The sequence below is a fragment of the Petromyzon marinus genome, chromosome 34, assembly GCF_048934315.1.
Source record: "Petromyzon marinus isolate PM22_M1 ecotype Great Lakes invasive population chromosome 34, UKy_Petmar_22M1.pri1.0, whole genome shotgun sequence".
Classification (NCBI taxonomy): Eukaryota; Metazoa; Chordata; class Hyperoartia; order Petromyzontiformes; family Petromyzontidae; genus Petromyzon; species Petromyzon marinus.
This window is the reverse complement of record NC_133700.1, coordinates 8,149,153-8,176,513: the sequence shown is the minus strand read 5'-3', so window position 1 is coordinate 8,176,513 and position 27,361 is coordinate 8,149,153. Positions and strand designations below refer to the sequence as shown.

The window sequence follows — 27,361 nt, the reverse complement described above, 5'->3', positions numbered from 1 at the left end:
CGATGCAAATCAATTACGATTCGTGGGCAACTCTCTTCCCGTCGGCGTCGAGGAGGCGTCATCGTAGGCCTACGCTCGCCAGGAGAAGGCGGCACAGCAAGGGGACTTATCGCCATCTGTTTCCATCCGTACGGGGGATAGAGCGTTGCCCCTTCACGCAATGTATGATGCTCCGGTTTCCTCTTCCCGCGTGTATAATACACACACACACGTGTGTAATACACACAAACGTGTATAATACACACAAACGTGTATAATACACACGAACGTGTATAGTACACACGAACGCCGTCATCGTCAATTGGCTGTGAACATTTTAATGAAAAAAAAAACCCCGCAAACGTAAGCAGCAGTAGCAGGACCATCCTCAAATGCTTGCTCACGAACACCGCCGGTGGGATGAGGCTGCGACACAGAGGGAGCCCTGCAGGAGGAGCAGCGAGAAGCCGCACACTTTACCGCATACGCAACGCGCCACTTGCCCATCGATCGCTCGATCAATCGAGCGAGCGAGCGAGCGAGCGACCGACTGACCGACCGAAACCGCCGGGTTGAACGGAACCAAAAAAAAAAAAAGAGGTTGGCGAATTCGGTCCAAACTAAAAAAAAACAACAACCCCCACAATAAGTGGTGGACTACGTCGAGGCGGTGGTTCGGAATCAATAACAGTCTCACGCGGGAGCGGCCCTTCAAGAGCCGCGCGCGACTCAGGAGCCACGGGGGTTTGGGCCGTAACCCCCGTGATCAGGACAAATGAGCCCGGAGGAGAAGATGCGAGCGCGCACATGAATACTTCATTGTAGGGCGCGCGTCGTCCGCGGAGATGGAGCGATTGGATCAGCTCGCGGGCGGCAGCTACTTTGGGTCGCGGGATCGTGAGGAGATGGGGACAGATTGAGGGGGGAGGGCCCCTCATCCAGCAGTGGATCGATCATGGCCGATTATGATGGTGGTGCTGATGATGTTGAACCGGTAGCGGACTTTTCCCGCTTTCTCTCGGCTTTAGCGTCACACTCCACGGCAGGAGGCGAATTACTCGGTCCACCACCACTCCTGCTGCTGATGCTGCTGACGGTTCTCGTATCCCGCGTGAGTGTTGAGACTCGGAGCAGCGCTGGGGAGCTCCAGGCTGAGTGAGGCTGCCCCCCCCACCCCCGTCCGTGAGTGAAACCAAATCGGCGACCTCCGCTTTAGCGACCGCCAACATTCTAAACACCTCCGTTGTTGATGGTGTTGTTGTTGTTGATGTTGTTGTCAGATCGTTCTATAGGATTACAATGCACAGACTTGGGGCTATAATCGTGCCGAATGTTCAGCTCTCTCTAGCCCTTCAAGCATTGTACTTAAAATGTTAAATCAGTCAATCACATTCCCTTTGTGTCGTCCACATCTTTCACGAATAAGATTAACATAAAAGCACACACACACACTCACGAACGGCTCTCCAGCCCTTCCGAGAACATCGTGAGACTACGCATCAACTCAAGTCACGATCTCCTCTGTGCTTGTGATGTTTAAGATAACTTATTCGATTTAAAAACGGTTTATTTAAAAACAAACCAATACATCAGACGACACATCCGTTAAATTGGTGTAGACTTGCCTCGATATTTTTTTAAGCAGACCCGAACCGAGTGACTTCAGACGCGGGTAGCAAGTTCCCGGGATTAGTTTGAGCCGGGTGCGGCTCCGCGTCCACAATCTATACCTCCAGTCGATACCAGCCATCACCAAAACACATTAAACTAGGATATTCAGAGACAAGGCGGTAACAATAATTTGAGTGAACGAGACTACATTTGAACTATTCCTCAACTGTCCAGCAGTGGATTGGCCACGGCTAATGATGATGATGATGGTGGTGTTTATAAATATAAAAAAATCATACGACTTTATAAACACAGTTTATTTTTTTATAATTAAAATGCTATTATTGCATTTTAATTATCCTATTATCCATTGCATAACGAGGATCGGGGCGAGTGGTGGTGAGCACAGTACGACATGAACCCTGCAGCGACCCGAGTAAGGTTCCTGCTCACGGCTAACATCAGTGGCGAGTGGTACCTGACCGAGTTCTGCTCATATCCCTCTCCCCCCCACCCCCACCTCAATCATTAACCAATCCACACTGGCCAGCGTGGTGAAGAATGGTCAAATAATCCCCCCACCACGAACCCTCAAGGCGTGGGGGGAAGGGGGGGCCTTCATCCAGCAGTGGATTGACCAGCGTGGACTGTGCATGTGACATTATTCAGGCTCAGCGCAGCAGCGTGTTACGCTTCCCTCACAGCCGTGTGTGTGTACGCGTACATGTGGCATTGTGTACACAGCCCATATATATATACCGGAGCGCAGTGCCACGGTTCATTGTGTTGTTTAATATTTAACAAACACAAATAAACACAAATCACTCGCGTTCACCTCCCCCACACCAATCACTCGGAATAAACTCCCCCCCCTCTCTCCCCCTACCCCCCTCCGTCCTCACCCCCCTCACCCCTCCAACCCCCCCCCCTCAACCGCGACCCCCACCACGCACCCACCCACCCCCCCTAAAAAAAAAACCTCCTCCCCTCTCACCTCCTCCAACCCCCCTCGAACCATCTTCTGACTGTTGCCAAGCAACGGTTTAAGAAAAGCGACAATGAGAGCGCGCGACTCTTGACGAATTCAACTCTCTCGGAGCCTTTCCTTGACTCCACTGCTGGATGAAGATGCCCCCAGCGGCGCCGTGCCGCTGGGCCGTGCTTCACCAGGCACGCTGGCTCTCTCTGCACGCTCTTGGTGAAGGGTTGCAACCCAGAGCTGGCTGTCAGACATCACTCGACGTGGAACCCCGATCGCTCTGTCTGGTTCGATAGCGCAGTGCGCTAACCACAGCGCCACCGCTCCTGAATGATGTTATATTAAACTACGAAACTATTACTAGGCAATGTTTTTTTTATTTTTGTTTAATGCCAGGTAAGGTCCACTAAGCTGCAGGGGCTCGTTTTCAGAAGCGACCTGGCCACAAAGTGGGCTCATCATCGTGTGGAAATTTATAGCAGCCGAATAATCTAAACGCGTGATGTTGATTCTAAATGTGGGAGGAAAAACCGGAGGACCCGGAGAAAAATCTACGCAACCATGGGGAGAGAGAGAGAGAGAGACACGCAAACTCCAAATATACAGCAGCAGGCGTCAGGGTCGGGTTCGAATCTACCGCCTCTTGCATACCAGGCGAGGTAGTCAACATCTCCTCGCCACCGCGGCGACCCTTAATAATGGCAGCATTATTTAATAGCGGCTAACATATGCACGTAACATTGAAAACAATCACAAATAATCTAGGCCTCGAGTTTCCTGGCTGGCTGCTGACTGGGCTCCTCTCCACCACCCCAACAGTAACGCTGTTGGCAGCGGCTGCCCACGTGGCCATTGCCACCGAAGCTAGCTGGGTAACTGGCTACACGCGATTTCTTTTCCGTGGAACAAATACACATTGAAGGGTTGAGTTGAAACGGAGGAATCATAAGTTTCTAGGACGTTACATGACGATATTAACAATGAATTATAAAAATTTATTATACTTATTATAGATAGAGACACTGAAGAGGTGGGACTAACAAATACAGAAGACTGATCACGGCTCATTGAACATCGCTCCAACTTTACAACTTGTGCCCCGATTATTGTGGATCTTTCGCTACAATATTATTCACATCCTAGAGAATATAAAAAATAACAATCTGGTGATATACAGGGTGCTTTAAAAATGTGTTAACACTTTGTGAGAATTTGCAACAACACCACAAGAAATGTGGCTCCTCCAGGCTCTGGAGACCACCTGGTGGGAGACTACATTTTGATTTGAAGCTTTCGGGACTGCAGGGATCCATATTCTTGGTTCTTTCGGTAATGTCACGTAGAAGGGAAACAATAAAATAATAAAAATATAAAACAATAAAATTCTCACGACGTTTCGATTGCAACACAAGCATCCATCATCAGGTGTGAAAACCACAGCGACCTGATGATGGTTGCTTGTGTTGCAGTCGAAACGTCGTGAGAATTTTATTGTTTTATATTTTTATTATTTTATTGTTTCCCTTCTGCGTGACTTTACCGAAAGAACCAAGAATAAGTGGGAGACTCTTTGGCTTTTTGAAGCTATTGACATTACATTTGTTATCACGTTACAGCGTATTATCTGTTATTTTTCCGTTAAAAACGATAGTCCCATGTAAGTGATAACATTTTCTTGAAGCACCTATCGACACTTTATTATTACGTGTACATAAAGCAACGTCACTTTTAGTGCTCAGAGTACATGAGGATTGTGAGATGATCGTGAACACGTCGACAGCAGTCCCTTAGATTTTCCGTTGCAGAGCAACAACGACGGCTTCCCTCCTCGTACGTGTCACGTGTTGCACACGCGGGGCACGATTGCCCGACGTTTCGCTCCACGCACCACGTGCTGGGCGCTTCTCCGCGGCGAACTGAACTTCACCAGGGTGAGTGAACTTCACCGTCCCGAAACGTTGGGCAAACTTCATGAACACCCCTCTTCCCTCCACCCTCCCCGGGCAATGTGTCGTAAAACGTCGGACATCTCGCCGCTACCCAGCGACACGGGGGTTACAGCACGGGCGATCACGTCGGATGGCTACGCAGCAGCAGCGATGGCGAAGTTCTTGGCGAGGGTTTTACTTTGTCCAATCCAGGGGCATTTATTTAAATTATTATTATCATCATCATTATTATTGTTAAAGACACATGCCACGAATAAGCCAGCAGAACGCTTCTGCTGCTCCTGCTGCTGCTGTGCAAACCCCCCAACAGAAACTCTGCAGCCTAAACTGGTACCGAACGCCTTGCCGTGCACTCATTTGGATCCCACCAGCAATCCTGGGGAGCGAGATGTTGACGCATGGGCAACCCAGGATTGCCAAAACAACCCGCCCGGGGCATTGTGCCTAAAAGAGGTCTGCCTTTAAAAAAAAAAAATAGAGAGAGGGAGAGAAGAGCTGCTGCTGCTGCTGCTGCTGTGCGATCAGTGGTTGCGACGCAAACGCGGATTGTTCACAAGACTAAACACCTCCTCATTCGAGACCCAAGCAGCAGCAGCAGCAGCAGCATGAGCATCAGCATTGTCGCATCACCTGCCCCTGGCTTTGACACGTCTTCTCCAAGGCGCTCGATGGAACCATGAACCGCGTCGGAGCATGGTTCGTCGTCAGCGGCAGTCCGATGCCGCCGCATCTCTCCTCGCGAGTCGGAAATTAAAGCCGCGAGTCGCGGCGGTGCGACTGTGCTCCTCCGCACCTCCGATTGGCACGGCTGGCCACGTACGGTGCGAAAGAAGTTCAACATGCATAGCGATACATAGCTGTACGCATGGAGATACGCAGCGGACACGTTCAAGGCGCAAGCCGGAGTAGTCAGATTGTGGCGACGACAACCCAAGCTGTGGACCACGAAGAAAAACGCATAAACGCATCGAGACTCATACAGACACAGAGGCGCTCATAGATATCCTACACAGAGATGCATTCAAAACGCGAGCCATAGCGATGCAACTGTGGCCATGCAACCCCCAAGCTACGGACCGCACAGTAAACCCACTGTGGTGGTCTGCAGACTTACACATTGCTGTTCATCTGCTGAAGATATTGCCATTGGCAATAATAGAACAAAACGTGGAGCCTTTGTGCAGTATGCAAAATAAACTCATCATCATTTGCCCGTGGTGGTCTTTCCCGTGTTAGGTCACCATCAATAGAAATGGGAATAGATGTGACCCAACTGACACCAGCAGCAGCAGTGATGCGGTGGTTTAAAAACAACTCAACACTGTGGTCTTTAAAGAAAGAACAAAAGTATATAATTGGAGACGGTTCGGGCATTGGCCCTTATTCAGAGCACTACATAGAGAAACCAGTAGAGAGACGGAGTGGATGATAATAGTGGAGCCTTTATGATGATAAATACATTTTAAAGCATGTTTTCTGATGACCATGAGTGTTTATGTAAGAATATAAATAGCTAGTGATACACTCATAGTGGTAATGGAGCACCAGACATGCCCATCAATGATCACAAAGCATCACTACGAAACAAACACGTTGATATTAAAAGTCAAAATGTTAAACTGTTGCCATAAACTATGGCACTATCAACATATTTTGCGTTTTTACCAGCTAATACCCACTAAGTTATATAGCTCTTATTCAGAAGCGACCTGGCCACAAATGATAGCTCAACGAAGTAGCTTATCACGTGGACGTTTATAGCAGCAGCCAAACACTCTAAACGCGTGGTAATGTTGATTCTAAACGTGGAGGGGAAAAACCGGAGGACCCGGAGAAAAATCCACGCGACCACGGGACGAGAGACACCGCAAATTCCAAGGATCGAACCCACGACCTCCTGCATACCAGGCGAGGTAGTTAACATCTCGTCACCGCGGCAACGCGTTACTGGCACAATGCATCATGGGGAACGGTGGCGTAGTGGTTAGTGATACGCTGCGCTTCGAACACCGGCGAGCCGAGTTCGATTTCCGCTCACGGCCAACACCGGTGAGGGTTACTTGAACCGGTCCTGGGGCTCCCCTAGGTCGACTCAGTCGCAAAACGAGTACCTGGTGCGATGTGTGAACATCGCCACTAGGGAGACAAAGGCGGCCGGACATGCGTGGTGCTGGCCACCCATCCCCTCGTGTGCCTTGATAGGTGCTACTCGCTAACAATACTTGCCCGAACAGTATTGTTACACGATGTGTAGATATATATGTACATGGTGATGCTGCTACGTTGGCAATGATGCACAAATAACAACAACAACAACTGAACACGTTCCGTGTCAGTAACAACAGTGTGGCCTAAACAAGGAAATAAATGGACGGAATGAAGCTGTGTAATAAGAGAATGGGGTCGACGCATCAAACGAAAATGAATTCACCATCACCACCCATCCGTCTCTCTCTCCACACACACACACGGCATGTCTCTCCCAACACACACACACGGCATCTCCACACACACACGGCATGTCTCTCCCAACACACACACACGGCATGTATCTCCCAACACACACACACGGCATCTCCACACACACACGCATGTCTCCACACACACACAGCATCTCTCCACACACACACACGGCATCTCCACACACACGGCATCTCCACACACACACACGGCATGTCTCTCCCAACACACACACTCGGCATCTTTCCTCTCCCCACACGCGCACGGCTAGCGGTGCCCTTCGTCTGCGAGCAGGAGGCGTTGTGACACTCTGTGAGTCTGTGAGTCCGCATCACGAAGTGGACCTGGGCACCCCCCGCCGTTCGCCTCCGTAAATCAGCGGGCCGCGATGATCGCGCCCGTGGGAATGAAAGATACAATCCCCGTCATCGGCGGCATGGGGGGGGGGGATTTAATAATAATAATTAACACGCACAGCTCATCCAACACACCGCTCATCCAACCGCTCATCCCACACACCGCTCATCCCACACACCGCTCATCCCACACACCGCTCATCCAACACACCGCTCATCCAACACACCGCTCATCCAACACACCGCTCATCCAACACACCGCTCATCCAACACACCGCTCATCCAACACACCGCTCATCCCACACACCGCTCATCCAACACACCGCTCATCCAACACACCGCTCATCCAACACACCGCTCGTCCAACACACCGCTCGTCCAACACACCGCTCATCCAAAACACCGCTCATCCAACACACCACTCATCCAACACACCGCTCATCCAACACACCGCTCGTCCAACACACCGCTCATCCAACACACCGCTCGTCCAACACACCGCTCATCCAACACACCGCTCATCCCACACACCACACCGCTCATCCAACACACCGCTCGTCCAATACACCGCTCATCCAACACACCGCTCGTCCAACACACCGCTCATCCAACACACCGCTCATCCCACACACCACACCGCTCATCCAACACACCGCTCGTCCAACACACCGCTCATCCAACACACCGCTCATCCAACACACCGCTCATCCAACACACCGCTCATCCAACACCCCGCTCATCCAACACACCGCTCATCCAACACACCACTCATCCAACACACCGCTCATCCAACATACCGGCCATGCAGCTCACCGCTCATGCCCATTTCTATGCCCACGATGCTTCCGTAGAGGCCTAACGGCAGTGTCTGTGAGTGTGTGAGCGAGTGTGCGTGAGTGTAAATGGTGTGTGTGTGTAAGAGCGGTGTGAGTGAGTGAATGTGGGGAGCGGTAGTGTAGCGGTTAGCGCGCTGTGCAACGAACCCAGCCACCGGAGTTCGATTCCCGCTCACGGCCACCAACACCGGTGACGATTATCTGAACCGATCCTGGGCTTCCTCTATGTTGACCCAGCCTCAAATGAGTACCTGGTGTGATGTGTAAACATCTCCACTTGAGGTACAAACGTGGTTGTTGGCCAACAACCGCATCGTGTGCCGTGCCGGCCTTATAGGTGCTGCTCACTAACAGCACTTGCCCCAACAGTTTGTTAAGGCTATAAGGGGGGTCTTTGTTTGTCAATGTGTGGCAGTGAACACGGTTGCAGATGAAAATGTTTGAAACCGGTAACCGGCGCTGCTACTTTTCCATTGAGGCCTCGCTACACGGATCACAACGAGACTGTATTTAATACACGTACATATACAGTATATCATACTCATCTATATATATATTAAAAAATAAACTTCTATGGACACGAGTATTTCTACACATCGCCATAATCGCAACGAGGGGGTGGGTAGCCAGCAGCACGCCCGACCACCTTTGTCTCCCCAGTGGCGATGTTTACACATTGCACCAGGTACTCACTTGAGGCTGAGTCGACCTAGGGGAGGCCCAGGACCGGTTCAGATAATCGTCACTGGGTGTTTGCCGTGAGCGGAAATCGAACTCGGGTCGCCGGGTTCGTAGCGCAGCGCGCTAACCGCTACACATCACCATTATCATCATCACCACCACCATCATCACTTAGATGTGGGAATTACACACAACACACATATGTTCAAACAATACATGTTCATCAACATCATCATCAGCAGCAGCATCCCCACCATCATCATCAAACACTAGCATCACCGTTATCACAGCATCATCACTATACCATCATCATCACCATCAGCAGCATCACCATCGCCACCAGCATCATCACTATACCACCATCATCAGCAGCAGCATCACTATACCATCATCATCAACAGCAGCATCACTATCGCCACCAGTATCATCACTAAACCGTCATCATCATCACCACCAAAGACAACGAACCCGGCGACCCAAGTTCGATTGCCCGCTCACAGCCAACACCGGTGACAATCATCTAAAGATGTCCGGTGCCTCCCCTATGTCTACTCAGCCTCAAACTAGTACCTGGTGCGGTGTGTACATATCAACGGAAGGGGGCGGGGGAGAGACAAAGGCGGTCGGGCGTGGTTGTTAGCCACCCACCCCCTCGTGTACCGTGCTGTCCTTCGTATGTGCTCGCTAACGGCACTTGCCCCAACACCGTTCTATTGCAGCTACACGGGGTGACGATGACTCATGATGATGACGATGCTGATTGTGACCTTCAATCGTCGTCGACGTCGTCGTGATCATAGTTAGTGGAGCTCTATTCGCGTCGCGATCGACGTCTTGCGATCGCGATATTGTTTGTGCGTCTCACGAACGCGTGCGCCAAATTAATTAAAGATGTTTGGTAAAAAAAAAGTGGTAAGAGATATTGTATTTATTCGTTAATTGTGGGGTTTTTTGGGGGGGAGGGGTGCTGCTTTAGTGGGGGCGGGAATAGAAAGGGGGGCTCCGTTTCTCTGAGCATGGGCCAACAAAAAAAACAACCGCCAAACGATCAGCAACAAGCAGCACTCTTGGTAGACGAGCGAACGGTAGGAAGGTTTTGCGTTGATGGTAGAAGGAGGGAGGGGAGAGTGAGGTGGGGGGGGGGTGCTGATTTTGTTCTAAAATTCACGGCAGCAGAGCGCAGTGCCCCCGCAGGTTCAAAACGCCAAGCGGCCAGCGACAAACGGCACTGTAGTCGACAGGAGAACTATAAAAAAAAACATTTTATCAAGTAAGGTCCTATTGAGTCCATAGTGGCTTTTTTTTCAGAAGCAACCAGGCTGTCACAAACGATAGCACAACGAAATGGCTTATCGTGTGGAAATCCATCACAGCCAAATAAATACTCACGAACGCATGCTGAGTCTAAATATGGAGGCGGAAAACCCAAAAGACCCGGAGGAAAATCCACGCGACCACGGTGAGAGAGAGAGAGAGACACGCAAGCTCCAAATATGCAACAGACGTCAGGGTCGGATATTGAACCCACGACCTCCTGCATACCAGGCGAGGTAGTTAACATCTCCTAGCCACCGTGAGAGGTGGAGCGGTTGGGGAGGGGGGGTAGAGGGGGGTGGGGGTAGCTCTGGGGGGAGAGGGACTGCAATGTTCGGCATCAACGCAAAAACTCCAGCGGCGGTATCAATTATTGAACGGGTCACGTGACTCTCGGAAGAAATGAGCAAGGAGGCTTAGATTGTGCGTGTGTGTGCGTGTGGATGCGTGTCTGTGTGTCCGTGGTGTACGTGTCTTTGTGTATGTGTGTGTGACGATTATCTGAATCGGTCCTGAGCTTCCAGCTGGGTCGACTCAGCTTAAAGTGAGTACCTGGGGCGGTGTGTGAAACATTGCCGCTGGGAAGACAAAGGCGGCCGGGCGCGGTGCTGGCCAACGACCCCCTCGTGTGCCGCGCCGGTTTGCATAGGTGCTCGATAACAGCACTTGCCCCCAAAAGTCTGCTAAGGCTACACGGGGGATCTTTGTGTACGTGTCTTTGTGTGGGGGGGGGGGGAGCGGTGGCGCAGTGGTTAGAGAACCCGAGTTAGATTCTCGCTCAAGAACAACTCCAGTGACGATTGAATGGACCGGTCCTGGACCTCCCCTAGGTCGACTCAGACTGAAATTACTCTTAATGGGGAGACAAAGGCGGCCGGGCGTGGTGCTGGCCAACGACCCTCTCCTGTGCCGTGCCGGTCTTCATAGGTTTTCGCTAACAGCACTTGCCCCAACAATCTGTTAGAAAAGGCTATACGGGGGAATGTGTCATTGTATATAAAATACCATAAAGCCATACATTATATATACATTATAGACATCGTGTGAACACACACCTATTATAAATATACTAAATGCGATATATAAACATGCACGCACGTAGCATATGTAACACATGCTACACACGCAGTTAATAATTTTAATTTTGAAAGACGACATAAATTAACGATACGCTTAATCATGATTTATTTCACACAAACACAAAGACAAAGGCCCCCCTGTATAGCCTTAACAGACTGTTGGGGCAAGTGCTGTTAGGGAGCACCTATGAAGGCCGGCACTGTGGCACACGAGTGGGTTGATGGCCAGCACCACGCTCGACCGCCTTTGTCTCCCAAGTGGCGATGCTTGCACACCGCACCAGGTACTCATTTGAGGCTGAGTCGGCCTAGGGGTGGCCCAGGACCGGTTCAGATAATCGTCACTGGGTGTTGGTGATCGTGAGCGGGAATCGAACTCGGGTCACCGGGTTCGTAAGCGCAGTGCGCTAACCACTGCGCCACCACTCCTCACACGTGCGTATACGCACACACACATACGTACAAATACAGCAACAAAGAAATGCCCCCTATAGCCTTTAACAGAGAGTTGGGGCAAGTGCTGTTTGCGAGCGACACCAATGAAGGCCGGAACGGCACGCGAGGTCTTGGTGCGTCCGGTACCACGCCCCGCCGCATGTGTGTGTACGAAGACACACACACAGACAGACGAGACGTGTAGCGTCTTCGTTCGTATGTCACTTGTCGGCACTGACAAAGCAGAGCAGCAGTGGAGCAGATAGGAGACGCCGCCCCCAAGGCTGTTCACGTTACCGCAGGCGAAGTCAAGGAATCAATGGACATTGATTCATCCCATTGTTCATCGCTTTTATTTGATCCGTGACTTTTTTTTTACAGGGACGAGAAGGTCACGGCAAGGCGGCATCACGTTCAGCGTCGCAACAATCACACGATCGTACGGACACACACAGACACACAGACACACACAGTCACACCGTCACACAGACACACACAGTCACACAGACACACCGTCACACAGACATAGTCACACAAATACAGTCACACAAACACACGATCACACAGACACACAGTCACACCGTCACACAGACACACCGTCACACAGACACACAGACACACAGTCACACCGTCACACAGACACATAGTTACACAAAAACAGTCACACAAACACACAATCACACAGACACATAGGCACACAGTCACACAGACACATAGTTTCACAAAAACAGTCACACAAACACACAATCACACAGACACACAGTCACACAAAAACACAGATATAGTCACACAGACACACAGTCACACATACACATAGTCACACAAATACACAAACACCGTCACAGATGCACAATCACACCGTCGCAGTCACACCTGCACACACACACAAAAATCAAAGTCTCATTCACAGTCAAAACCATCACCACCACAAGCGACATTGCAGCTAATACCATCACAAGCAATATCGCCAAACATCACCACCCACAAACGCCATCACATTCACCATCGCATTCACCATCACACAACACAATCGACGTGAAAATCACCACAACATTCACAATCAAGTCCACCATAACGACAACCACCATCGCTAACACAATCCACATCACAAAAACACAACACAGTATACAATCACATTCACCGCCGCGTTTACCGTAACAACAATTGACCATCGCAACAAATCTCGCACACAATTCGTGAACTCTCACACACACACAACTCCGCATTGGTGGTGCATTGGCATAAATAGGAGACATCGTGACTCTGCTATGCACTAGGGCCGTTGTCCGAAACGTCGCCCTATTGTAAACACACACACACAAAAACCTCCGTCCACCCCTTAGTAGCGGTGAGATCACCACAGCGCTTGTGCCATGCTAAGGTGGACTTTGAGGCCACGTGAAGTGTCGAAGGCCCGCTGGCAGGAGATCACGGGGAAAGACCCAGGTGCCATGTGTTGACTGACTGAGATGACTGGCCGATGTTACCACCTGTGCTCCCCACTGCGCCAACTCTCTGCGTTTTAGCCGCCCGGCGCTCCGGTCGTTGTTGTGAGCGTCGCTCCTCTCACCCTCCGTTGTTGCTGGAGGGGCGACTGCCTCCAAACTCCCCAGTAGCCGCGTCCGTAGAGGCCGATCTTGACACCGCTGGTACCGGTCATCGGCAAGTCCAACATCTTGATTTAAAGCTTTCGTGACTGCAGGGATTCATAACCTTGGTTCTTTCGGTAAAATCACGTAGAAGGGAAACAATAAAATAATAAAAAATATATATAAAACAATAAATCATCATCAGGTTTTCGTCTGACGAAAACCTGATGATGATTGCTTGTGTTGCAGTCGAAACGTCGTGATAATTTCATTGTTTTATATTTTTTTATTATTTTATTGTTTCCCTTCTACGTGACTTTACCGAAAGAACCAAGACTATGAATCCCTGCAGTCACGAAAGCTTTAAATCAAAATGTAGTCTCCCACTTGTTCGTCCAACATCCTTTCTGTACCACATCACTCCATCTCTTATCTAGCCCGTGCCGCGCCACTTTAACCCCCTATATAGGTCCGAACAAAAGCTGCTTCACAATTACGGTAGCTGGGTCTGCGGGATACATATAAATACACACAAAGACAAAGATACCCCGTATAGACTTAACAGACTTTAGGGGCAAGTGCTGTTAGCGAGCACCTATGAATGCCGGAACGGTACACGAGGGTGTAGGTGGCCCTTGTCTCCCGAGTGGCGATGTTTACACACCGCACCAGGTGCTCATTTGAGGCTGAGTCGACCTAGGGGATGCCCGGGACCGGTTCAGATACTCGTCACCGGTGTTTGCCGCGAGCGGGAATCGAACTCGGGTGGCCGGGTTCGTAGCGCGGCGTAGCGCTAACCTCTACTCGACCCCCGGACACACGCGCGCACGGTCACACGTCCCGTCGAGGGCTGTCCCTTTGTGGAATGCTGCTGGGTGTTTGAGCCTCGGCTGGGGTGAGGCGCGGACAAAGTTTCTTTCTGAGTGACTTCAAACCCAGAGCCCCCAACAACCCCCCCTCCCCCCCACCGTTCTGTCGCCTATCACCCCTCCCCCAGCCCCCCCCGAACACCCTGGCGACACAACAGCAACACAACAGCAACGACAACACAACGGCGTTCACGCACAAACGGCAGTAAGTTATCCGTAAAGTGTCATTGTCACCGAACAATGACGGTGTCCCGAGCGAACGAGTGAAATCATCATAAGCGAACGCGTGCGGTGACAACCTTGAACAACCGGCGACGATTATCATCGACGGTCTTGGGCCTCCCCCTAGGTCGACTCAGCCTCAAAACGAGTTCCCGGTGCGATGTTTAAACTTCGCCACGAGGGAGACGAAGGCGGCCGGGCGTGGTGCTGGTCACCCCCCCCCCCACCCCCCCTCGTGTGCCGTGGCGGCCTTGATAGGGCGCTCGCTAACAGCACTTGCCCACACAATCTTATAGAGGCTACACGGGGGGGGGGGGGGTCTTTGTCCTCGTCTCTGTGAGTATTCAAACGCTTTCCTTCATGCACATCGCTACTATTTAGCGACGCCGGTTTTCCCAACGACACCGAGTCACCTCGGGAAATTCCACATCCCTATGGCGGCGTCGTACGCGCCGGTCTGCGAGAGAGAACGCTTAACGACACCAACAACAAAATCGATGTAGATATTTTATCGACCGCCGATGATGGGCCAACGGATGATGGTGCCGAACGTGGCGGGGATGTGAACTGGCGACACTCGCCGGAAAGCCACAGCGACACCACGTGTCCTGGCCCGAGTTAGCGACTGCCACGCGGGGCTGAGCCGCCGAGAGAGCGAGCAAGCGAGCGCCCGTGTCACCGTTGCGGCTCTAATGGAATGGGAAAAAAAATGAAATAAGATCAGCGGGTATTGTATCCTTTCTGCAGTGCCGGATTGTCATAGTAGCACAAGTAGCTACAACTACACGTGTAGTAGTAGCTACTACACGTGTAGTATCTACTACAACACGTGGAGTAGCCACTACACGTGTAGTAGAAGCTACTACACGTGTAGTAGCTACGGACCCTGCACTTTTAAGGGCCCCGCGCTAAATGCTTTCAAGCTATCAATTCCGGTTCAGTGATTCTGCACTTGCTCTATTACTGTAGTACTATACCACCTTCAACTTTTATGAACGACTGGGTGTTTAAGGTTAGCGATTTGTCGTATTATCTGGCCGTATAGCAAATGAAAAAAAAATAGAATTACTTTACTATGCAAGTTAAAAACGTGCGTTTTAATATTTATGTGTTTTTTTTACTTATTTCGGGTCCCTTTATAACATCATATGCTGCAGGCCCCGCAACTAGCTTCGTCCGGCACTGCCTTTCTGGCGTGAAGATGCTCGAGCACCCAAATGGGTGTTCGAGCATCTTGATTCCTTTTGCAACCTTGAACAAGGAATCAAGTACCGCGCGTTCGGCACACACAGTGCGTGCGGTGAACACGCAAACAAACGCGCTCTGGTAATCATACATGACGTTGTCTTTGAAACGGATTGGCCTACACCAGGGACAGACTTCTTTAGGGCCTTGTCTCTCACTACCAGTGTCAGACCAGAGAAAAACGCCACCAAGGCGAACAGTACAAGGCAATGTGCGTATCAGAGCAGTTATAGCTCGGGTTGAGCAGCTACGTGATGGGACCGTTTTTTTGCCAGTATCAAAGTATGAAAAATACGGTGCACGAGGGGATGGGTGACTTGCAGCACGTCCGGCCGCCTTTGTCTCCCCAGTGCTCGTGTTTACTACGCACCGCACCGGGTGGTAATTTAAGTCTGAATCGACCAAAGTACGGAGACACACACACACGTAAACACACACACACACACAGCATTCATGGAACTTACGATAGTCACCCATTCTATAGCTACTATCGATCTGCCGTTGTGAAATGATGCACGATTACGCAGACTTACAATTGTCCGTGAGCCAGTCACATAACAATCATCATCATCATCATAAAATATAGAATTCATTATTATTTATTTATAAAGCGCGCTCATCTCACGCAACTAGCGCCAGTTAACACCACCAATGCGTGCATCCTCCAACAGAGAAACTCAGCCAAAGACAAACGCCCTTCCATATATACACACACACAATAAAAAAAGTCATCCTCTCGCGCCGTACCTATCTTATTAGAACTATTGACATCGTCGTCGTAATGATGCGAGCTCCAAGGAACAAGCCCTGGCAATGCTCTTTCTCACGGCGTCTCCTTCCCAATCAGAGGGAGCCTCTTCCACGCCGTTAGGCGCCCGAGACGTCTCGGAAGGAGAGCGAGTTTCGGGGACCCCACGGTGGCTAGGAGATGGTTAACGACCTCGCCCCGGTATACAAGGAGGTTCGTGGGTTCGATCCCGACCCGTGATCGCGTGGATTTTTCTCTCTCCGTCCTTCGTCCGCTTCCCACTCCCCCCCCCCCTCCACATTTTAGAGTCAACGTCCACGCTTTAAATGTCCGCACAACGATACGTCACTTCGCTGAGCGATCGTGTTGAGCTATCGTTTGGATGACAATACCGCCACGGATTCTTGCGTCAATCTGTGCGGGGCTTCGTTAGTGGATGTTACCCGTGAGAGCGCGCACGTGGTGGGTGGGACTCCAAGCGTGGAAGTGTAGGAGGGCCCTCGTGACAACGAGTCTTGTGACTCATTAATTGTCATCAGATTGATAATTGTAATAATTATTACAATAATTGCATTGATGTGGCGCTTTTCATCAAGGACCTCAAAGCGCTGTACAGGACGCAGCAGCGGCAGACGCTCAGCATAAAAACAATATCATAAATTAATGTAAAATAATAATTTACTCAATGAACTAAAAGTATAATAAGCGGCAGCGTATAAATAGGTTTTAAAACGCATTTTAAAAATATCCACAGACTCAGAGATCCAGATTATCACTCTTAACAAAATATATCGAGATGCACCTATCATTAGTTTATGCAAAAAAAAAACCCAACTCGCTCAAACTGTTGTATTGTTATTATTAAATGTACATATTTACATTGTATAGTAACGATTACAGATTGTGACTATTACAGAGACCAGGAAATCCGAGTTCACTTCCGTTCGCCGTTCACGGCCAACGGGCAGTGTTGCGAGAGACATTTGAACCGGTCGAATACCCTCGGCCATCATCAACCAAGCACTGACCTGGGTGGTGAAGTATGGCCAAACAATCTCCCACACGACCCGATACGGAGTGGTGAGTGTGGTGGTGGCGGTGGTGGTGGCGGTGGGTGCGTGGAGGTATTTCATCCAGCAGTGTATTGAGAAAGTACCCGAGATTATCATTGATGCTGTGCTCAGCCGTGATAGGATGCCGTTGGCGTGCGATAGAGTGAATGTGTGTTGGATTATATTAAGTGGAGAACACGTGGCATTGCATGCAGACACTCGCATGAGATTGCTTAATAGGTGCTCGCAAACAGCACGGTCAGTCTCTGTTAAAGGCTCAACCGGGGGACCTTTGTCTTTGTTAATATGTATGTTGTTCGTCTTTGTTAGTATGTATGTTCGTGTGTTTGTTAGTATGTATGTTAGTGTGTGTTTGTCTTTGTCAGTGTGTATGTTAGTGTGTGTTTGTCTTTGTGGGGAGCGGTAGTGTAGCGGTTAGCGCGCTGCGCTATGAACCTGGCGACCCGGGTTCGATTCCCGCTCACGGCCAACACCAGTGACGATTATCTGAACCGGTCCCGGGCCTCCCCTAGGTCGACTCAGCCTCAAATGAGTACCTGGTGCGGTGTGTAAACATTGCCACTAGGGAGACAAAGGCGGTTGGGCGTGGTGCTGGCCACCCACCCCCTCGTGTACCGTTCCGGCATTCATAGGTGCTCGCTAACAGCACTTGCCCCTACAGTTTGTTAAGGCTATATGGGGGATCTTTATCTTTATCTTTATCTTTGTCTTTGTTAGTATGTATGTTAGTGTGTCTTTGTTAGTATGTATGTTAGTGTGTGTTGTCTTTGTTAGTAATTTGTTAGTGTGTGTTTGTTAGTATGTATGATAGTATGTATGATAGTATGTATGTTAGTGGGTCTTTGTTAGTATGTTTGTTAGTATGTATGTATGTTAGTGGGTCTTTGTTAGTATGTGTGTTAGTATGAATGTTAGTGTGTGTTTGTCTTTGTTAGTATGAATGTTAGTGTGTGTTTGTCTTTGTTAGTATGAATGTTAGTGTGTGTTTGTCTTTGTTAGTATGTATGTTAGTGCGTGTTTGTCTTTGTTAGTATGTATGTTTGTGTATGTTTGTCTTTGTTAGTATGTTTGTTAGTGTGTGTTTGTCTTTGTTAGTATGAATATTAGTGTGTGTTTGTCTTTGTTAGTATGAATGTTAGTGTGTGTTTGTCTTTGTTAGTATGTATGTTAGTGTATGTTTGTCTTTGTTAGTATGTATGTTAGTGTGTGTTTGTCTTTGTTAGTATGTATGTTAGTGGGTCTTTGTTAGTATGTTTGTTAGTATGTATGTTAGTGGTTCTTTGTTGGTATGTATGTTAGTGTGTATTTGTCTTTGTTAGTATGTTAGTGTATGCTTGTTTTTGTTAGTATGAATGTTAGTGTGTATTTGTCTTTGTTGGTATGAATGTTAGTGTGTGTTTGTCTTTGTTAGTATGTATGTTAGTGTGTGTTTGTCTTTGTTAATATGTATGTTAGCGTATGCTTGTCTTTGTTAGTATGAGTGTTAGTGTGTGTTTGTCTTTGTTAGTATTATGTTAGTGTGTGTTTGTCTTTGTTAGTATGTATGTTAGTGTATGTTTGTCTTTGTTAGTATGTATCTTAGTGTGTGTTTGTCTTTGTTAGTATGTATGTTAGTGTGTGTTTGTCTTTGTTAGTATGTTTGTTAGTGTGTTTGTGGGGAGCGGTGGTGCAGTGGTTAGCGCGCTGCGCTACGAACCCGGCGTCCCCGAGTTCGATTCCCGCTCACGGCCAACACCGGTAACGATTATCTGAACCGGTCCTGGGCCTCCCCTAGGTCGACTCGGCCTCAATGAGTACCTGGTACGCCGTGTAAACATCGCCGCTGGGAAGACAAAGGCGGCCGGGCGTGGTGCTGGCCACCCACCTCCTCGTGTGCCGTGCCGGCCTTCATAGAGGCCATACGGGGGATCTTTGTATGGAGCTCACTGACAGCACTTGCCCCAACAGGCTGTTGAAGGCTATACGGTGCATCTTTGTCTTTTGTATGTGTACGTGTGTCACCGCATGTGTTCGAGTTTATGCGTGCATACCATATGGCCAGCCTGCGTATACAATTATACACACACACACATATATAGCGTGTATACACACACACAGAGAGATAGATTTATGCGCACATATATTGCACAGTGCCTATAGACTGTCGGCAAAAGTGCCGTTAAGGAAGCTATTAGAAAGGCGGCACGGCACACGAGGGACTGATTCGCTCGTCCGCGTTTGCCTCTCTCCCCCCGCCCCTCCACCTCCGTTGCTGATGCTCCAACAAGCGCCCCGAGTCGATATCGCAAACATCGCTCGCGAGACGGGAGTCGAACTTCGGTGGAGGGTGACCTCGCGCTCCTACAGCGCGTCAACGCTCCGTGTATTATATCGCGCTCCTTTTATTATTACATAAACAAGATAAAGATTCCAAACCCCACCCGTTATAGGATGAACAGACTGTTGGGGCAAGTGCTGTTAGCGAGTATCACCCATGAAGGCCGGAACGGCACACGAAGTACGTGGGGGTGACCAGCATCACGCTTCGGCCGCCTTTGTCTCCCCAGTGGCGAAGTTTACACACGCGAACTCGGTACTCATTTTGAGGCTGAGTCGACCTAGGGACGAGGCCAAAGACCGCTTCAGATAATCGTCACTGGGTGTTGGTGGCCGTGAGCGGGAATCGAACTCGGGTCGCCGGGTTCGTAGCGCAGCGCGCAACACCGCTACGCGACCGCTCCCCATACACGCACTCACGCACGCGTGGATCCGTTGACATCACACCACACAGCACACCACCACTCGGGCACCGCACCACGAACGGACTCGGAACACGCGGCAACCATTGCCCCACCGCTCCCTATGCGAATACTCGACACGGGTACAAAGACAAAAGATCCTAGCCCGCCCCGCCTCCCATATAGCCGTTCACAATTGTTGGGGCAAGTGCTGTTAGCGAGCACCTATCCACACGCTTCACGATACCTTACAAAGACCCCCCCCCCGTGTAGCCTTAACAGACTGTTGGGGCAAGTGCTATTAGCGAGCACCTATGAAGGCCGGAACGAGACACGAGGGGGTGGGTGACCAGCACCACGCCCGGCCGCCTTTGTCTCCCCAGTGGCGATGTTTACGCACCGCACCAGGTACTCATTTGAGGCTGAGTCGAACTAGGGAAGGCCCGGGACCGGTTCAGAGAATCGTCACTTGGTGTGGGTGGCCGTAGGGGCGGGAATCGAACTGCGAGTCGAGCGGGTTCGTAGCGCATACGCGCTCACCACGGCGCCACCGCTCCCCACGACCGCATACACCACCCACCGTCACCACACACACACACACATATATATTATACTCTCATATATACACACACACACCACACCGCATTCCCTCCCTCACCATACATCCCACACACGCACAATATATCACCAGCGCTCGGGCGTACGCACCGCGAGTAAACAAATGGCATTCGTTATGAGTCGGCATCAATCGTACCCGAGAACGCATGCAGTAAGCTCGCTGTGTGAAGAAAAAAAACCACTCCACCAAAATAATAAATATATAGAAATATATCGACGGTGTATATATATAGACACACGCGCAACACACACACAGCACGTGCATATCCACCGCCTCGACCCGATCAACCCGTTCCACCACAGGTGCGAAGAGGGCACCAAGGCGCAGCCTCGCTCTCGCCGCGTCTGTCGGCAGTAGCTGCTAGCGGAGGACGTCTCCGTGGGTTCGATCCCGGACCCTGGCGATGCCCGTGATATGCGGTATTTGAAGTCCGGGTGGCTTTTACTGTGGGTTCTTCCGGTATCCCCCCCCCCCTCTCGCCACGCTGCGCCTCTAACAATTGTATAAACATGCGGTTAGATTGTTAGCCTGCTACTCTGAAGTGCCTCCGCGTCTGATGATGACGATAATGATATCAGCCACTTCTACGATGAGCTCTCATTATCATCATCATCACGAGTCGCCAGGTCGCGTCTGAATTAAAAAAAAAGAGTTAATAGTTCAGTGGGGTTTAGCTGAGAAATAAAATAGTTTATAGTCGTGTCGTTTAGAATAGAGGGTGTTTTTGGTCTACTCTTCCACGCTGTGTTTTTTTTAAGAGGTGGTGGGGGAAGGGGGGGAAGGTATACCCACACTTTACCCCCACCATAGGCGACGTGCCGATCGGCTGTGGTGCGAGGTGTAGGATTTAAACATATATATGTAACTTGCCGCGCCCGGAGATCGAAGCCATTGGATAAACACTACCAGCCTCTGCAGCGTGCGCGATGACTGCGTTTAAAGCGAGCCACACATTGCGAGGCGCGACGTGGACCCGAATTCGGAGTCGCCACCATCGTCAGCATCAGCATCAGCCATGATCAATCCACTGCTGGATGAAGGTCTCCATAAACTATTTTTTTTTAACAGTCCCAAGAAATCCGTTACGTCACCCGAGCATAAAATTATCGCTCCATCTCCCTGCGTCGACGTCCGCACTCTCGGTACGGCGCACTACAAAAACTGTGCTCGGTGCATTCGTTGGCTGCGCGTGAGTTGCGTGTTGTTCGTCTTTAAACGTCGCCGAGCGCGGGGTGTTGCGTTGTCCTCCAATGCGCGTGGCTCCCCTCTCTCTGCACCTTTCCCGGTGCCGGGTTCCCAAGCTCGCGTGCTTGTGCCTCTGTCGCGCACTCGTTCATTCGCCACCGCCGTTTGGAACTACCGCGGTGACGTTTGTGTGAAATATATTGACGTAGTTTAAAACGCGCACATTTTTTTGTAATACAGAAACACCGCGATTTGGAGCTGTCGCAGTACGTGTGCGTAAGATAAATGTACGTAAAATAAGCACGCGCACATTTTATATAAAGAAATACATTGTGAAAAGAACAGATCCAGGGACACGCGTCACCGTGTAATTATTCACCGCTTACGTTCCAGATTATAAGACGCGCCTGTAAATAAGACGCATCCTTCCCACCGTGCCACCGCCCACCACTTTTGCTTTAAGATACGAAGGCAAACAATTGCGCCCTGTGTTCTATAGAATACGGTAACGCTCTACGGACTTTTGTTGAACTTCTTTCGCACCGTACGCAGCCAACAGTGCTAATCGGAGTCGCGAAGGACAACAAACTAAACACCAAAATCAGTTTCTAAAGAAGTGAGTTTTTTTTTTCCATTCAGAGTATTTTAAAGTGCCACAGCTCCCAGTGGCTTCCTCGTTTCGCAAGGAGGAAGAGGGCGTTCCAGACGGCCCCAGAAGCGCGTCTGAAAGCGCCGCGCGATGCGGTGACCGCCGCCTTTGTTCGACGGCGAGCAGCCGAAAGCCGCCGTCGCCGCCGCCGCCGCCGCTGCTGCTACGAGGATGAGCGAGAATTGTCGTGACGATGATTGTCGCTCCTCCTTGTCGAGATGGACACAGCTACTGTGGTTCGGTTAGTGGCGAGCGCTCTGCGTGTCACGAGTGGGACCTTACAAATTGTATTCGTTCGGGAACCGGAAGCCAACGCATCTCGGCGAACGCTGGTCACGACGAACAGCGGAGTGACAGCCAAAGGATGGAGCACGCGTCCGACAGAGAGGGGAGGGGAAAGAGAGGAACATCCACGGGTGGAGATGTGGCGAAATGAATCGGCTCGTGTACAGGAAGAGGCTGCGTCTAGGATTTGCTTCCATCGCGCGTGATCGTCAGTGAATGCGCTAGCTTTGGGGAAGGAATGCCTGCTTTCATCCAGCAGTGGATTGATCATGACCGCTGACTTGATGATGATGATGATGGTGACGATATAATGCCGCTTGCAAGCTGATGATGTGAAAATGTAAGAGCGGAGATTCGTGTTGTTGCCTTTGCAGAAAAAAACAAAAAAATAAACCCGAATTTTACGGCGTTGCGACGACGCCACTCCGCATGCGATTCGCCGTGTTCCGTGGTGTCGTGCACAGCGTTTGTGTTCACAACCGCGTCATGTGTGTTGACACTCAAGGTTATATCGGTTTGTGCGGGCGATGCAATTAATAATAATTTAAATATGAACAGTGCCCCCATTGTTAACCCGGGGAAGCTTTCCCGGAGTCTAATGAGCGTCTCCGGTATAAATATTCTGATGAGTCTCGAGACGCTCTCTCTCTCCAGGAGGCTGCTACCACTGCTGCTACCCAGCACCAGGGTACTCAAATGAGTAATTAAATGAGTACCTGGTTGTTACGGCGTGCAGTTAACATCGCCACTGGGGAGACAAAAGCGGCCGGGCGTGCGTGGGGCAGGCCCCGCCACCCCCTCGTGTGCCGTGCCGGCCTTTCATAGACGCTACTCGCGAACGGCAACTTGCCCCAACAATCAAATCAAGATTGCGCCAACAGTCTGTTAAAAGGCTATACGGGGAGGGCGAGGATCTTTGTCTTTGTATCTGGCCGTGTGCAATGTGTCGCATCGACGCGAGTCTCTGTATTCACCCCAGCGTCCTCGCTCAATATATACATATCCGCACGAATGGATTCAGGAATCCATCAGCGCACTGTACTGTACTTGCCACGTGCTGGCCAATGCGCAGAATAACTCTTCTGAGATGCGTTATTTCCCCGGGAAGTGTTCTATCAGATTTTGATTTGAAGCTTTCGTGACTGCAGGAATCCACGCTCTTTGGTTCTTTATAAATAAAAATAATATATCACGACGTTTCGATCGCAACACAAGCGGTCCTCCTCGGGCATAAAAAAAAAACAATCCAGCAGGATTGTTCTATCACGGTACCAAACAGGCACATGACCATGTTTAGCTTTCCGACGTCGGGAGCATCTGGTACACATTTCTTTGTTTAACATACAAAATACAAAACGATTTGTTATCCCATTCTTTTAAATAATAATTAGAATAAGTCAATATAATCATGATGACGATGCTGGCGATGCTGACGTTGAGCGGAGGCGCAGTGGTTCGCGCACTGCGCTTTTAATCCGACGCAGAAAACTGCAAGTTCCCGATTTTTCTCGGCCACGGCGAACATCAGTGGCGTGGCGAACGTGGAACCCCGCTGCCGCCCCTCCTCATCCCTGGGGCTCCGTCTCATTCATTTGACAAACGCGAAGCCTCCCAGCCGTGGTGAAGTATAACCACGTCGCCATCATCCCACGTGGCCGACCACGGGCGTCACCCGGCAGCGTGTGACGTCGTTTTCGTCGCAGGGATCGCGAGAGATGGCGATGGCTCTGAAGATCGGGAGGCCTTCGTCCAGCGGGGGATAGAGCATGGCTGCTGATGATGATCACGACGACGATGAATATTATACAGACACGCAGCAGCAACAACGACAACTACAAAGACAAAGATGCCCCACCCCGTGTAGCGTTAAGTGCCGTTCACGAGCGGCACCCATGAAGGTCTGGACGGCACACGTCAGGGGTAGTGTGGACAAAAAAACCACGCCCGGCCGCCTTTGTATCTCCAAGTGGGCAAGTTTACACATCACACCAGGTAAGAATTTGAGGCTGAGTCGACCTAGGAGAGGCCCAAGACTACGCACACACACACACCTCTTTGCTTGGTCGCGTTTAAAGGAACATCGTCAATAAAATACATCGTTACAAACACACGTGGTTGTTTTACGTACGTAACCATAATTTTTTATGTTAACTTAATTAGAACATATATATATACACACACACAAATAAACAGTTTGATATTTGTGTTAATAACAAGAACCCTGCTGTGTGTTTCAATGTACACACGTGTGCGTGTGCAGGGGAGCGGTGGTGTAGCGGTTAGCGCTACGCTGTGCTACGAACCTGGCGTCCCGGGTTCGATTCCCGCTCACGGCCAACACCGGTGATGATTATCTGTACTGGGCCTCCCCTAGGTCGACTCAGCCTCAAATGAGTACCTGGCGCGTTGTGTAAACATCGCCACTAGAGAGACACAAAGGCGGCCGGGCGTGGTGTTGGCCACGCACCTCCTCGTGTGCCGTGTCGGCCTTCACGGGTGCTCGCTAACAGCGCTTGCCCCAACAGTCTGTTGAGGCTACACGGGGGGTCTTTGCGTTTGTGTGTCCACGTCGTGCGGGGAGCGGTGGCGCAGTGGTTAGCGCATTTGCACTCCGGAACCCGGCGACTCGAGATCGATTCCTCCAATAGCGGTGGCGAATTTGTTTAACCCTTCCTGGGCCTCCCTCCACTGGGTCGACTCAGCCTTCAACTCGTACCCCTGCGTTGTGTGAACACAGTCACGGGAGAGACAAAGGCGGCCGGGCGTCGCGCTGCCAACGTGTCGGCCTTTAACAGGTGCTCGCCAACAGCACTTGCCCCCTCCCCCAAACGTCTGTTAAAGGCTATACGGGGGACCTTTGTATGAACATGTGGTCTACAGTATATATGCAGCGGTAGGGTAATATAGGCCAACGTGACTGAGATTCACGGCTATCATCAGTGGCGAGTGATACCTGCACTTCTATGTTGACTCAGCCTTCATTAGGTACGTGGTGCAGTGTGTGTCTGTTGATTTGTATTTATAACCGTAAGCAGTGCACCACCGCTCCCTGCCACATATATAGGTGTCTATATATAGGTTTGTATACTTTCAACGAACTAGCACAACGAATTATACAATCAATAACGCCCATCGCCCCATCTCAGAGATATTTGTCTCTCGATATACATACATTTAAAAATAAATATAGTTGTGTTTTGGTCACACAGCTGATTCGGAGTGCATCCTATAATCAGCAGCGCTGCTTCAGCGCGAGCAAACCCCTGGATCGGTTTCGACATTTGGCGTTCTCATCAGCAGCACGTCAGTTGACGTCCGATATCGCTAATGTCAAAGCATTATAACGCGTCTAAAATAAATACAACAATTGATTCGGTCATTTAAATGAGAGGAGCGGTCTAATTTCATGAACGATAACCGATAAAAACCGGTAACCGGTAAAACCCACAAACCGGTTACCGGTTTCTAGCGTTGAACGTTGCCGATTGGGCACCCGCGCGAACTTCGGTACAAACGGCACGGCGGCCCGGGTCACCGGGTGGTTACATTGGCTGTTATTTTGTCAGTGTAAAAGGGTGAACACACGTGTTGTGTATCGCTATACGTTTGTATATTCCGCGGCACAAACCGATTTAACGGTAAAAAAAAAGTTTTATTATTCAGTTAGCGTTTAATGTGAATTAATCGGCCTAAGTTATGTCGTAAACCCCTGCGCCGCCCGGCACAGCCAAGCTAAGTCAAGTCACGCTTGTCAATTATCACAACCAGATTGATCGATTATGGGGTTTATAAGTAATCAGCTTCATCGATTTGGAAAATCAGGAATTACATAAATACATGCGCGAATATTTACATAATACACACATGAATGCACACACACACACAATAGCATGTAACAAAGACAAATATCACCCGCATAGCCTTAACAGACTATTGGAACAAGTGCTGTTAAGGAGCTCCCATGAAGATCGACACGGCACACGAGGGGGTGGGTGGCCAGCACCACGCCCGGCCGCCTTCGTCTCTCCAGTGACGATGTTTTACTACACACCGCACGAGGTACTAAATTTAGCCTGAGTCGACCTAGGGGAGGCCCAGGACCAGATTCGGATAATCCGTCACTGGGTGTTGGCCGTGAGCGGGAATCGAACCCGGTTCGCATGGTTTGTAGCGCAGCGCGCTAACCGCTACACTACCGCTCCCCGTACTATAAGCACACACGCACAGTAATATACATGCGTATATCTATACAAATAACACATATAGATATATACATACACGTGCATATACAAACATCCCTTCCGTATAGCCGTTACCAGCTTGATGATGAAGCAAGGGCTCTTAGCGAGGAGGACCTATGCACAATCACAGCACACACATTAACATAGGCACCTATATACAAAGATCCCCCGTATAGGCTTTACAGACTTTCGGGGCAAGTGCTGTTTCGCGAGCACCTATGAAAGAAGGCCGGCTCGGTA

General features: G+C 50.1%; 1 protein-coding gene across 3 annotated transcripts in view; it reads right to left on the bottom strand.

Moving 5' to 3' along the window:
- The window catches only part of LOC116948663 (homeobox protein Hox-A3-like), a 232,717-nt gene that overhangs the window by 122,677 nt on the left and 82,679 nt on the right, over positions 1-27,361 (bottom strand). The window lies entirely within an intron of this gene.